The sequence below is a fragment of the Herpailurus yagouaroundi genome, unplaced genomic scaffold (genome assembly GCF_014898765.1).
Source record: "Herpailurus yagouaroundi ecotype Mexico unplaced genomic scaffold, PumYag 159, whole genome shotgun sequence".
NCBI lineage: Eukaryota > Metazoa > Chordata > Mammalia > Carnivora > Felidae > Herpailurus > Herpailurus yagouaroundi.
This window is the reverse complement of record NW_024412400.1, coordinates 12,981,660-12,996,742: the sequence shown is the minus strand read 5'-3', so window position 1 is coordinate 12,996,742 and position 15,083 is coordinate 12,981,660. Positions and strand designations below refer to the sequence as shown.

Below are 15,083 nucleotides of genomic sequence, written 5' to 3'. Positions count from 1 at the left end.
GACATACCTATGTGAAAAATGTCCACCACCCCTGGAGGTCCGATTCATGAATTAGGTCATGCATGTCAGGAATAAGAAGCAAGATCCCCAATGACTTGCCAAAAAAAGGCTTAGGCGTTCAACTCACACCAGATCAAAATAGATAAATTGGACAGAAAACATTTTTTTGGACTGTCATTCACCTTTGCTGATAAGTTTGGGAATTCGAAATGGGGTTGCATATTTCTTACTCCTGTGTGTCCGAGGAGACTCCTTTGTACTTTGGCTTTTGAAAATTTTGGGGCGTAGGTTGACAAAGATGATTACCGTTCTTCACAATCAAGGCATCAATACGATGCCAAATTCAGCATTGCATTTTGTTGTTTTCAGAAACCATGGTAAATTAAAAATAGTTTTCTGTCTTTCCTGGAATTCTTTTCTGAAATTCTTGCACACTACCTTCTTGCATACTACATTTATCCCCAAAATATTTTAAAAAGATCATTTTATACCCATCTCAGTTAACAGTATAGCATACCAAGTATTGTGGGGTGAAACCATGATTTCCTCTATGGCATTCTTAGAACACAATGTTTGTTTCGTTACTTATTTTTAAATATTTATTATTTTTGAGAGAGAGAGAGAGAGAGAGAGAGAGAAAATGAGAATGAGAGGGGGAGGGGCAGAGAGAGATGGGGACAGGGGATCCAAAGTGGGCTCTGTGCTGACAGCAAGCCCCATGCAGGACTTGAACTCAGGAACCGTGAGATCGTCACCTGAGCCGAAGTCTGAGGCTCAACCGACTGAACCACCCAGATGCCCCTACAATTTTTATTTTTAACTTTGATGATTGATTTCCTGATGTATAATGTCCCCCAATGAATATATGTGAAAAGAAATGGTTGTTTTAAAAAGCACAGAAACTATTACAAACCAATGAAGTTTCACTGTTTTTACCGAAGTTAGAATTTTGTACCCTGTGTCAAAATCATTTTTTTTAAAGTTAGGCCTTCTCCCAAGAACACTGGATATTACTATTTGTTAGGTCTATCCTATGAGGAAACCATGGAATTGTATGTAATTTGATTCTTTTCTTTCTTTTTTTAATCTAACAAAATACTCAGTATAGTCGGAATAGGTAGCCACTTAAAATGTGTGGTTTAGCTGTTTGCTCTCCTATTGCCATGCAAATACTAAAAACTGTCAAGCGAGTGGTTGTTCTGGGCTGCAGGCAAAATGCTTAGGAGGATGACACAACAAAGTAGCACCAGTCAGTTCCCAGGTGGGTTGACAACTGGCATTAAGGAAAGAGCTGAGGCTGGCAGGAGCTGTCTCCGTAAGTGAGCTGAGACTGACAACAGAAATGAACACATTTCGGCCGGCTGTTCTTCTAGACATGAGCCATCCAGCCATCCATCCCTTGAGACTTTAGGACTCTGGGCCTCTAAAGGGATTTTTGATCCTGATAACTAAGATAACAATTGAGCCATGTTTAGACACAATCTAATGTGTGTCCTAATCTACAATTCTCCCTCATATTTCAGGACTATTCCCTTCTCACATTCTCTTCTTCAACCTACTGTTTGATCTCAGACTGTGCCCCGGGGGACCCACTTGCCTTCCTGCTGCAGGGAAATATCCAGACTTGTTTAACCTACAAAACGCCTTATTACAAGTCGCTGGCCCCACCTAGGACTCCAGGCGTTGAGTGTTAGCAATCAGCCAGCCAAAATTTTAGATCAAATGAAAACAGAAATTGACGTGGTATCACCAATGATGTTTCCTTCTGTGGGAAATGTTAATGTCTTTGATCACCTTGTCTAAATTACGTTTTGGAAGCCCATTTTTTTAATATAGCTCATTAAAGTCATTTACTAAACTCTAAGTTTCGTTCTTACAGGACAAAACATAATAGATGCTCCGTAGGTATTAGTGAATGGATAAATTAATGAATATTCTTGATCCTAAACTCAGAACATGCCAGATATCCCTGAGAAGGCTCTTAAGGCTCTCCCATCGCAGACACTTTGACATATATACTGTAATTTAGGCAGCCTCCTCAATATTAGAAAGTGATGTAATTCTTAGTAGTAAAAGTTTTACTTCAGTTTCTAGCAAACCAAGATGGATTTTTTAATCTCTGTTCCTAAAAATATGTTCTCCTATCAGGGTACAGTGTCACCACAGAGCAAGTCAAGTTAATTGTCTCTGCATTTTAGAAATGTGTTAAGAGTCCCTTCACAGTGTTTCCAAGAGCTGGATGAGGTGGTGGTGTAAACATTTCCCCGTGGGAACTTCACACAATCAAAAGAAACGAAATGATTGACAAATGCATCCTTCAGCTAATTGAAGTGGTTCTGGGCTGACCAGATGTTTTCAGCTGAATCATGGCCACAGATGCTATTGCTTCCTTATTCCTTAATCTGGGGATTACCCTGATTGCTAGCTTGGTGACATTTGAGTGTTTCCAATAAGCTTGTCTCTCTTTTGTTCCGGTACGTCGTAAAGAGCTCTTGTCTGAAGCGATTTGCCCTGGAAGTGTTTTCAAGTAAGTTATCGGGGTTGTTTGTTTTTCCTGTTCTTGGATGTGGTCTCTGGTGAGGTCAGAAGAATGGAATGGCTGTTGCCACAGATGACACAGGAGCTATTTCCACAGCTGGCTGCAGAGTGGGCAGTCCCTTGCAGGGAGGTAGATGATATAAAACATCTGTCACAATGAGAATAAGCAAAAACAATGTCCCTTTGAAGATTGCCTTTTAATGATGAGGTGGGGGTTCTGTTTCCACAAGGGGAATGAAGGATGGAGTTGGCGGCAGGCAGATGGCTTCAGGCTTGCTCTTGCGTGAAATAAAGCAAAAAGTGTATGTTGAAACCCTCTGATGCTAGTCAAACTGGCTGATTTTGCTGAACGTTCATTTCCCCGCCGATTGCACATATAATCAATGAGAGAGGGAGGGGAGGGCTGGAAGAAAAGGGTGGGGCAAAAACTAGGAGAGAAAACGGAATCTGAATATTTTTCTCTTGAGTAAATTGAATACAATAGTATAATTTCCGCTGGTGGTTGAAAGTTCAGGAAAAGCATTTGGAGCCCAGTTTACTTTAAACTTTTTTTTCAATGTTTTATTTTATTTTTGGCAGAGAGAGAGAGACAGAGCATGAGTGGGGATGGGGCAGAGTGGGAAGGAGACACAGAATCTGAAACAGGCTCCAGGCTCTGGGCAGTCAACGCAGAGCCCGCCGCGGGGCTCGAACTCACGGACCGCGAGATCATGACCTGAGCCGAAGTCGGACGCTCAACCGACTGAACCACCCAGGCATCCCAAAGTTTATTTTAATGTGTTTGCAACCCCGTGTTATTTTTTATAGAAGTTTTGAAAGCTACTATAAGAATGGTATGTCATTAAGGGCATAGGATGACAAACACTTCAAAGTTTGAATTCCAGTTAGCAGACAGAAAGTCCTATTTGTTTTCCTTCCAGGAATGGAAGAAAATAATAAAATCATCTGAGTGAACTCTTTGTAATAGAATATTAGTTTCTCATCACATCTACCTTTAAAAATAAATTTGGGGGCGCCTGTGTGGCTGAGTCGGTTAGCATCTGACTCTTGATTTCGACTCAGGTCGTGATCTCACGGTTCATGGAATTGAGCCCGGTGTGGGGCTCTGCAAAGATGATGCAGAACCAGCTTGGGATTCTCTCTTTCTCTCTCTCTGCCCCTCCCTTGCTGGTCCATGCTCGCTCGCGCGCGCTCTCTCTCTCCCTCTCTCTCTCTCTCTCTCTCAAATAAAAATGAAAATAAATTTCAAACAATGAAATTAGCATATATTTTATCACACAAATATGTTATAGAAAGAGAAATCTGACGATAGACTGATCTGATAGCAAATAAATGCTATTAGCAGACAATAAACTTCTAGAGCTCCTGTTCTATGATGAAATCAGGTGCTGCTACCTCTGTTAACTGCGAACCACACTGCTCTGCTCTGGTGAAAAATGGCCAACATTTCTGGGACCCATGCAATCATGATACCCCTGTACCACCTGGACAGCAAAATGGGTGCCACATGCCCCCCACCCCCCCACCCCTTCTCTTGCAAATCTAAGTCTTTGCAGGTGCTTCTAATTAGAAGTCACATATCTATATGTAACAGATGAGAAATGTAGGGTGTTTTTCCCCCAATTCTAGGTTGAAAAAGCAGGATACACTTTGTGGGAGACTACAAACATGTGGAGGGAATGTTAAAAAATAAACGTCTACAGCATGCCCTGACTGAGGGAGGTACACCACGGGAAGTAATTGGATTAATCCTCATGAGACCTGGTGAAGCGTTCGACTCAGCCAGTAGCACTTGAAAGGAAGGAATAGAAACTTAGAGATACTTATGATAGAGCAGTGACAAGACTCACTACTGGTTTGTTATGCATGATGAGGGAGGAAAAGGCAAGGATGGCCTGGACTTTTCTTTATTTTTTCAAGGATCAAACGGAAGAGAAAGAACATGTTGTGGGAATCGAAAAAGAGAAAATATTCACGATGGGTCACGGTTGTTTTGAGATGCTTGTGATTCTAGATTTAGTGAGCTGTTGGAAATTTGATTCAGGAATTCAGGAAGAGGGGCAAGACAACAAAGAGATTTTAAAAGCTTTTATTTTGGGGGCGCCTGGGTGGCTCAGTCGGTTAAGCGTCCGACTTCGGCTCAGGTCATGATCTCGCGGTCTGTGATTTCGAGCCCCGCGTCGGGCTCTGTGCTTACAGCTGGGAGCCTGGAGCCTGCTTCAGATTCTGTGTCTCCCTCTCTCTCTCTCTGTCCCTCCTCTGCTCACACGCTGTCTCTCTCTCTCAAAAATAAAAGTAATGATAAAATTTTTAAAAAACTTTAGTTTTTAACTAATTTTAAAAACTTTGATTTTACACTGACTGGCATTTTTTGTAAATTCCATCAGGGCCTGGCAAGTAACAGTATTTTGGAATTTTATTTCTGATACCTTATTAACACTTTATATTTATGGCATGTGTAAATATTTAGATGTTGACTATACTTTACAAGGCCTATAGCATCTCATTTAACACTTGACTGTAATAGCCATTATTCCAAACTCATTGGTGAAGCAGAAGATATTATTTGGAAAGAATAGAGATTTCAATGAGACGGTTGCCTTGAAAACATGTCATAGGAAATGAAAGGAATTTTTTTTTTGTATGGGAGATTTTATGAAGAAAAGGAAAAGCCGTGTGGAGACTATTGAGGAACTGAAACTAAATGTTACCGGCTGTTCTGTGGTTATAAGAAGGAGGCGTATTAATGTTGCCAACATTATTTGAAGCTACTTGACCCTCAAATGTGCACTGAAAAAGGATTTAACAAACTGATTAAGAAACAAACCAAAAATCTCTCCAGAAATATAAATCTCTCACAGAAATTTAAAAAAAAAATAAAAATAGAGCAAAGCTTCTCAAAAGCTTACCATGGATATGACTCACGTAAGGAATTTCAAGTATGGAAATTCCTCACGTATGGAAATTCAGATTCTGATTCAGTGGGGGTGGGGCCAGACCCGAGAGTCCGCATTAAACTCCCAGATGATCCTACCTGATCGCAGACTATGCTTTGAGGAAGAACGTACTAGAGAATTTAAGACCAGTATTTTGCAGGTGCTGTTAATTAGCAGAAGTCATTCAACAGAAAAATCCAAAATTACTAACATAGCATTACTGTTTAGGAGAAGTGGCCATAAAATCTAAGTGGAATAAAGGACGTAACTAAGTTTCTGGCACAAAGTCCACAAGAAATAGGACACTGAAGAATAGAAACACAAAGCTGTTTTTCATCTCATCTACTGGACAACTTTATGTTTTTAACTAACATCTTGCAGACCAGAGAATGTATCTTGGTTGGATGCTAATATGTAAGTTTTACCCTAGGATATGGCCATTCCACTAGGTCATATTTTATCTCAGAATTATATTACAAAACATTCCATCACAGGATATATACCACCTTGGAGACATGTCAGTGACAATAGTTCTAATAGCAAGTGTACTTTAAAGGGAGTAAATTAGGTTTTTAATAGGGTCATGACTTTATACTCATATCCTTAGGTCTGGTTGCGTTGCCAGCTCTAACCAGGCAAATTCCTAAAAATGTCTTAAAGGAGAAAACAAATAGCCCAGAAATGTCCTCTGAGGGACCACAACATAAAGTACATTTTGTAGCAAATTGCAGGACGAGGAATCGCTATTCTCCTAGTAATGACAAAAATCAAAGTGCTTTGTGACATTTTTAGGCAATTTGCACTATAAACAATGGCCATAAGTAAGATAACAGGCAACTTTTCCTCTTGATCACTCCTGTGGTTTGAGAAATGATTTCCCAGGCCCACTCACCAATGGGATCCTACAAGACCTTGACAATGATTTGCAACCAGCTTTTTTTTTTTTTATTGTTTTTGTTTTGTTTTGTTTTGTTTTGTTTTGTTTTGTTTTTTGGCCTGTTTGTCAGTAAGGAGAAGATTTTAATGAGAAGCTTTATGACAGCTCCCGGTCCTGAGTGCTAGTTAAAGCGAGATAAACATTTTACCAGGACAAAAGATCCTGCCCATAAATATTCAGACATCTGCTGGGAACCCTATTTGCTTTATCATTTGGAAGAAGGCTGGCCTGGAATACTGCTTCTGACGGGCATCTTAAACTCTGCATTTGAAAATCTACGTGGAGGTATACAAAGTGATTGGTGTACAAGTGAATAAAGCATTTCTTCTCTTATCCCATCACAAGGTCTGACAAGAATCTTGGGCAGATATATGGCTCTTAAAACAGTTTGTGGCACAGGAAAGCCCTAATAAAAGAGCTTACACTGCATTGGTGGCTGTGTGCCTTGGCTGTGATATATAAAAGAAACTTTGTAGCATTGAATCAGGTACATAAAATTCTTCCAAAGGATGGAAATCAAGTGGTGAACTCCAACATTAAATTTCCCTGGGTAGTGTGTGGCTTTTAGAACCTGGGAATTCTCATACTCAATGACAAGAACATCAAGGTGGCAGTGGTCAGACAGGGACATTTTAAAGGAAAACGTGGATGGGTAGATTTTTAAGCACCATCCAGTTTCCAATCAAGACGGTGCTTCTGTTTCGGGAATCCTCTTGTCCAATTTGAGCATGGAGTAGCTGTTACTGTTTTGCATCCCTTCAAAGACGTGGGAGCCTTGGCTAATAAATAGGTACCATTCACTCATTTAGTCATTCGGCACCATTACAACCTGTTTCATGATCTCCACTGTGCTAGGCTTTGGAACCATTAGAAAATACATAAAGCATCATGAATGGCACAGTTAAAACAACCCAGAGGAGAAATAAAGTGTGATCATGGTCAAGGCATGTGCCAAAAGTTGTGAAAGAAGAGAGGAACAAATGGCCAACAACCTGGGTCAGACACAAGAGATGTTCCCTAGAATGTAGCATTTGGTAAGAATCTTAGAGTACGCATGCAAAGCTGCTGTTAGTGCCCAGGACTTCGGGCAAAGACACCAAGGGTTGCAAGCAAGATGGGTCAGAGGAAGAGGAGTAGTTTAGTGTGGGGAGGGGAGAGGCTTCATGTGGATAGTCTTGGGGAACTAGACAGGAAATGTAAATTGGAAGCCATGTGATCTTTACAGAGTGGATGCACTATGGCAAAAAGGACGTCCTGGACCTACCTAGATGAGCCTTCGTTTGGGCTCAGATAATGTGGAAACAGAGTGGGGGGCATGTTCGCATGGGTGACCCCATTGTCCATTCAGTCTAAATGGCTTTTGTATAGGAAAAGAGGAAAGGGAAATATTTTGTTTCCATTACTGAATTGCCCTACTTCCTCCTTCCCTTCTGTTACACGTTAACTTATAATCGCCATTGGCTTAACAGTACCAGTGTCCTCCACATGTGACATTCCTACTGTGAAATAGTATTTTTCAAGATGCTAACTCAGGTATAAAAATGTGAGCTAGGCTGTACTTTAGTAGAAAAGGCGGTTTGACATGATTTTCCCCGTATCACCCATGGAACAACAACCAACAACAACAACAAAAATATCAGTTCTGCTCATCTTTAAAGGGATATGCATTTTTGTTGTTGTTGTTACCATTGTTGACATAGGAAAATGGTTAAGAGCTGTCCTCCATATGTCTAATATAATTTTCTACTATGTAATATATTTGATGAGCAGATATGGGGGGGGTTCTTTGTATCTTAAAAAGTAGTAAAGATGGTGAAATATATTATAATTAATAATATTATTGGTAAATATGAAATCTTTGTGGTCTTTAATTTTTTCTTCTCACATTTCTTTATTTTATGTATTTTTTATTTGAGAGAGAGAGAGAGAGAGCAAGCAGGGGAGGGGGCAGAGGGAGAGAGAGAGAATCCCAAGCAGGCTCTGAGTCCCAACTTGGGACTCAATCTCATGACCCTGGAATCATGACCTGAGCCAAAATCAAGAGTCAGATGCTCAACCAACTGAGCCACCCAGGCACCCCATTTTTTCCCCTCAAGTCTCTTGAAACTAATTTTGGACCTGTATGTCTGTGTGAGGAAGGCATATAACCACAGGAGCCCTTCCTAGTGAAGACAAATGGTTTAGAATGTGCCATTAGTTTTTCCACAAAGATAGTGTGGTTTTGTCATGTCTATACCACATCTCTGTGATCATGGATTTGTATGGCACACATGTTTGTATGTGGTAGATGCCCTCTAGCTGAGAGCCACGCACTGATTACGTGATTGGAATAGAAGGCTGATGAATGCCAATTCACCTGTTGCTGCTGAAATCATAAGAAACTCACCTAAGAGACCCCAGGATCGTTCTATGCACACTTAACGTTTCCATTGGCTCAGCGACTATGATCTCTTTAAGTAAGACATCTGAAAGGAAAAGAATATGATAGCCCACCTGCATTATGAAATTCCTTTTATAATTTTAGCCAGGTGTAAATCTTTAATGATGAAGGAACTAATTGTTCTATTTCACCGTCAACAAAACCACTTGACATCAGGGCCCAAAGTCTTCAAATTTTCAACTTTCTCTCAATAATGTAGAATATTTAAAAGCCATCTTGCTCTATTAGAATTCTAAAGAAGCTTGTTGAAAACATCAAAAGTCACTGCTGAACAAATTTCTTTAGTTTAAGCATAAAACTCTAAAGAATTCAGTAAAGCATTGTTGAGAATTCTAATTATCTATATACCTGCTTCGGTAAGAAATACTTCAATGTGACATATTTATATTCTCATTCAGAATGACACTATTGTATAAATAGGTGCTTAACCAATAATTGAAACCATTATTCACAGTTGAATAGGCATGGTATATAATTAGGATTCTTTTAAAGGGGACTCAATTGTAAAAAAGTAATTTGGTTTTTGGTGTCTTTTAATACTACATATTTTTAAAAAAACACTTCCAATTAATGGTAACTGAATCAAAAAGCAACATGAAATTAAGAATATTTAAGAGTAGAAAAAAATCCATTTTTACAGTTAATAGATATTCTCTCATTACAAAACCTATGTACACAACTCTTTTAAACTGACTACAGAGCAATGTAAAATGCCCTACTTCCAAATATGATACCTCTAGCCCACAGCTACACATCTCTATGAAGCAGTGCAACTATTATACCAATCGAATTGAGTCTAACTTAAGAAAGAGAAACTCAGCTCTTGTCAGCCATATTTCCAAAATAAATAGTAGCATAAATTTGAACTCAAAAATACTCATATAGCCATTGAAAGTCACATAATAGTCTTGCCTCCTTTCATTGGTGAATTAGAGGATTTGGGCAATCGATTTAGATGTCTGATCTTTCAGAAATTGGTTTATATCATAAATAAAGTCTCAGCATAAAATCTAAAGTTTGCTGTTAGCGGTAGAAAGCAGAAAGTGGATTAATACTCTTTTTCTAATTACTGCAGTTTCACAACTTCCTCATTTTGTATGCATGGTGTGTGTGTGTGTGTGTGTGTGTGTGTGTGTATAAAAGTATTCACATACATACATACATACGCATTTATACCAAGGTTTCTAAATCTCAACACTAAAGATGTTTCCAGCTGGCTAATCCTTTGCTGTGGAGAGCTGTCCTGCGTGTTGTAGGATGTGACTTCAGTGGCCTCTCTACCCACTAGGTATCAATACTACCCTTCCCCAAGGTGACAACCAAAAATATCTCCCAACATTGCCAAATGTCCCTTCCAGACAATGTAAAATTTCCCTCTGTTGAGAACCACTGGTATATTCACATACACAGATACTTTTTATTTTAAAAATTCCTATTAATATGCTATGGTGACATTGGTAGAACCTTTTACAAGTTAATTTCAGATCTCATCTTTAAGGAAATGGTGGTTGATGATATTAACACACACACGTATCGGTGAGGCAGACCATCATTTTAAAACTGAACTGGCCCTTGTGAGAACAGGTTTCCTCCAAATCTTTGGATTGCTCCATTTTGATTAGAAATCTCAAGGTAGTGTTTTAAGTATGCTTTGATTTAGAGTTCTGCTCTTATATCATTCTTCCAACCACTATTTCTGAAGCAGGCATCGTATGCTTCAAACTGTGGACAGCAATAAGATAGTGCTGAACAGGCAGATGTGATGTAGGCCCTTTAGTATGACCAATCTAAATAAAAAAAAATCAGTAAATGTTAGCTATTTTTAATTCAACTGAACAACGAGTGGTGCTGATATATAATATTAATCCATGAAAACTGTTTTCAGTACCTGCAGCTTGCAATTCTTATTTATAAGGATTATAAAAGGTGTATAAACATGACCCTTGCCCTCTTAGATGGAAAATATTAAAAGAGAATAATAACAAAAAGGAAGCGCTTCAGTGCTAAAATGGGGTCCTGGGGCAGCATGGCTTTTGGCTTAACCATGGTTATTCTCCATTTTTCCATACCTCCAACATTTGTCAGAGGTCATTTGCAAATGCTTTCACGGTTGAAGTCCTGTCTACCAGCTTCACCACAGCTTTTTGGGGTTCAGACATAATTGTTTGAAAAGTCAGACTGCTCCCTCCAAGCCAGTTGAAATTTGTCAAGATAGTTGAGGATTAATGAGTGTTCTAAAGATGGAGCCCTTTCCTGCTCCCTTTTTGTTTTCTTTATGCAGCAGCCTTTCTTAAACCATGCCAAGCACCTGCCGAAAGAAAGAAAGAAAGAAAATAATAAAAAGAAACAATAACAAGAAAAACATGACAACATAAACAGATGAAAATATTAAACATCTGTACATATACTATAAGGAATGTTGGGGTGCCTGGGTGGCTCATTCAGTTGAGTATCCGACTTCGGCTCAGGTCATGGTCTCACCATTTGTGAGTTCAAGCCCCGCGTCAGGCTCTGTGCTGACAGCCAGGAGCCTCTTTCAGATTCTGTGTCTCCCTCTCTTTCTGCCCCTCCCCCACTCGTGTTCTGTCTCTGTCTCTCTCAAAAATGAATAAACACTAAAAAAATAAATTAAAAAAAGGAATGCTGCACACCAACATTGCAGGACACTGCAGTTGGGTAGCTTTTCCCCCAAGTTAAATGATATACCTTCATGCTATTTATATTATGAAATTATTGTTGCTAACCAGTTTCCTTGTGGGCTCGTATTATTCTCCGCACTCCATCTTACATGTGCTAAAATAGGGTTGGTGGACATAGAATTGACTGCATATTTATTCTAGAAATATTGGAAACTGACAGAGAAGCAGAAAACATACAGATGAGAAAGAAGATAAGTGACCTTAAACCATGGTTTTTAAAGTCATGTTGAAGGATTACTGTTAAAAAGCCTTAGGGTTTTGCACAAGTCACTATAGGAAAAGAGTGTGCAATGGACCACCAACAGTTCGACCTAAGGCTTCTAGACATGAGAAAGAGAAAAAAAGAGAGTGGTATTTCTTTTCTTTCCTTTTCTTTTTTGTCACTTACATGATTCGAATAGTTTTCTTACCTTTTACATTATTATGATTTCGAACTCAAGGCTTACTAAGGTTGCAAATAGGGTAAATTCTCAAATATGCTACAGCGTAAGCCACACTGGTCAAATGGAGACGTGCCAGGTCATCAGGATTAGACTTGAATTATTCAGACAGTGGCCCCATTGCAGCTCATCAAAAATTCGGGCTTGACCTTTTTGCATTTTTAAGTAAGATATAACGTTATAATGGCTATAATCATGCCCTATCGCAACATTGGTATCAAGCAAATAGTCGGGTAACAGTATAAATAAAATAAAACCACGTGTCTATACCTAAGACATTGTATCTATGACATCTATAGATACATCTATACATACATACATCTATGGCATATACAGTAGCAGTTTATAGGCAAGAGCACACTTCTCAAATTTCAGGGGACACCAGAAGCCACTGGAAAGCTTGTGGAAACACAGATTTCAAGACCCGAAAGCTCAGAGATTCTGATTCCAATTCTCGGTCTGCTCGTGCTGCCAGGCCACGGATCACCCTTGACGTGGCACTGGTCTACAACACTAACACTCACAGGCGTATTCATAGAGGTAACTCTTCTCCTTGTCCTCTATGTTCTGCCCTGAGTATAGCCCACTGTGTGTGCTCTTGAGGGGGGAGAGCTTGCACATGTTTCCCCTGATTTCACACCGATCCTGTAATTCAGTTGAGAAATTCAAATACTCATGAACTCTCCAAGACTTAACATTTCCTTAAACTATTGGCGGAAGGTTCACAACACAGGTGCTTTTCTGGCCTCAGTTCAGATACGTTTACTCTACATCAATGATCTTTGGGAACTTTGTCCGATTACTGCTGAAATTGTTTATTTCGGAACTAGGGCGACCAGATCTGCCCCACATCTCTTGAGTGTGAACAGCTTTGTTTTTGCAGAGACACTGGCTACAATAGACCAGACATTCCCATCAGCTGTTTGGTCATTGTGCTTTTTAGTGGAATTATAGCACGTTACAGTATTTTTCTCTGCAGCTTAAACATTGAACAAACCCAGACATCCGGAGATGCTAAAATGAAAAATCTGTTTCCTCTTGCTTTGCCATTTGCCAAGTGAACTCTGTCAGATAGCACATTCTATACATTTGGAGTAAACGAAATTACTCTTAATGTGTTGGCAACATCTGTCACAAAACCGTCTTCAATCCATGGCTTAAATGCATTGGATAAGAATGGATGTGACAGTATATTCAATGAAGCACAGTTACGGTTGGGGGCACTAGCTTTGCCTTAAGAAACGTAAGGGTTTTTTGTTCTTTTTTCTTTCTCTCTTCCTTGTTTTGTTTTGTTTTCTTTTGTTTAATGCCCTGCACAACACAGAGGAGATTCTGTAATCTCTGATGAGCAAAGTGGCTGACAGACACCTTCCTTGATTATAGATAACCTGTACTTCAAACCCTCTAAGTTGTCTGTCCCCAGTAAAGTCTCTCCAAGGGGTTCCTGTCTCCTACTTCTGATTTACCCACTGATTGTAAATTTCTTTCATCCCTTGACACTATTAAGGAATCTATGTTCTTAATAATTTGCAGGAATCCTTTCTTCATTGAACATGTTTACTGAATATGAACAAGAATGCATGTTCATACATGTCCTTCCCCAAGAATCCTTATTTTAGTCATTTATTTGCAATAAATGGCCTGGTTAGGAAAGGAATGTTTCCCTTAATTGTTTTCCACTTTATGCCTACTGCTGCTATTTACAATTCCAAATTATGAGAAATCTCTTCCTAGTCTTCCCTTTGATTGTCAGTTTCTGGTTTGTCCACAGAAGCCACACTCACTCTGTGTCATCTGTAATTAAATGAGTCCCCAAACACTTGATGAGAAAGGATTCTGAGGAGTCCAGACAATCCTTCCTAAATTAATTCCAAATGCAGGCAGTTCAGTCCTTCTATTCTTTTCATGCATGGATTTTGATTCCTCTGTCATATGCTCACATATCTCATTTGCATACTGCCTCCCAAACAAAGACTAAAGTCTACCTCTTGCCCCACTGGAGAATGAGGTCGCCTCCTAGGGCACAGAGAAGGAAGTTTTTCCGCCAAACACAATTTGTTCTTTATCTCTGATTTATGATGAACAATCTTTTATGTAGCTACAGCAAGGTGATGACAATTGAGGGGTTTCTGGGATGGTGGCAGTTTAGCTGCTGGAGCTTCTAGGGGCAAAATTCTAAGAAGGTAGTCTAAGTTTCAAGTTCGGGAACAGTATTGAAGGCTTGCACCTGCTAAGGATTAGAATGTTGTGAAAAATGCCACTTCTTGCTTGAAAAACAATGCTTTAGGACTTTGTCTTTGCTCTGAGGTTTTTCTATAGTTTATCCCTAAGTGATTTAAGAAGGAGCAGGTTCTTCTTAAAGTGTTTACTGCTGGTCTAGCACAACAAATACCGGAAATAAGGGCCAGAATTTTTGTTGTTGTTGTTGTTTCCTAAGGAAAAAGTAAGGTGGTTTTGTTTAAAGAAATTCAGGCAGCAGGAAGAAAAAGAAAAATTAAGTAAAAGCTTATCTTATTATGTCTCTTAATTCAAGAAGCGTACCGATGAATGACAGTTCATGGATGCACCAAAACAAAACAACAAAAATGAACAGGATGTGTATTTGTAAGCTACAGACCTATAAAATATTTTTTCTGATTGATGCTAGCTCGTGTGCAAATGTCCTTGTAAATGATGTTGGCTCTGAAAATCAAGCATTTCCAACTATTTGGATCAATTTCTGTCCTCCCTCCATATTAACGAAGGTGAGCCCATAAAGGAAGGATGAGTGAGAACCCGATCTTTTAACAGATACAGTCAGGAAATTAGATTTGGATAATACATACCATGAGGAATTGATCATCCTGAGGAAACGTTCTAAGAAACATTTGCTTGTGGGTAATTTGGGAAGTGAGATCCTGCCATCTACATGAATCTGTCCTCGTTTTAGTTCTTCAAAATGTTCACTTATATGGGGGGAGAAACGTCACATAGTGAGAAAAATGTTTACAGAAAAAAAAAATAGCATTCAGATACATAATCATTTTATTACCACTAGGTATTTAAATGAGTTGCCATACCATGAGCTTCTATCTGTATTACCATCTTTAAAAT

General features: G+C 39.2%; 1 protein-coding gene across 11 annotated transcripts in view; it reads left to right on the top strand.

Moving 5' to 3' along the window:
- The window catches only part of RBMS3 (RNA binding motif single stranded interacting protein 3), a 1,359,438-nt gene that overhangs the window by 1,269,253 nt on the left and 75,102 nt on the right, over positions 1-15,083 (top strand). The gene's annotated exons all lie outside the window — the stretch shown is intronic.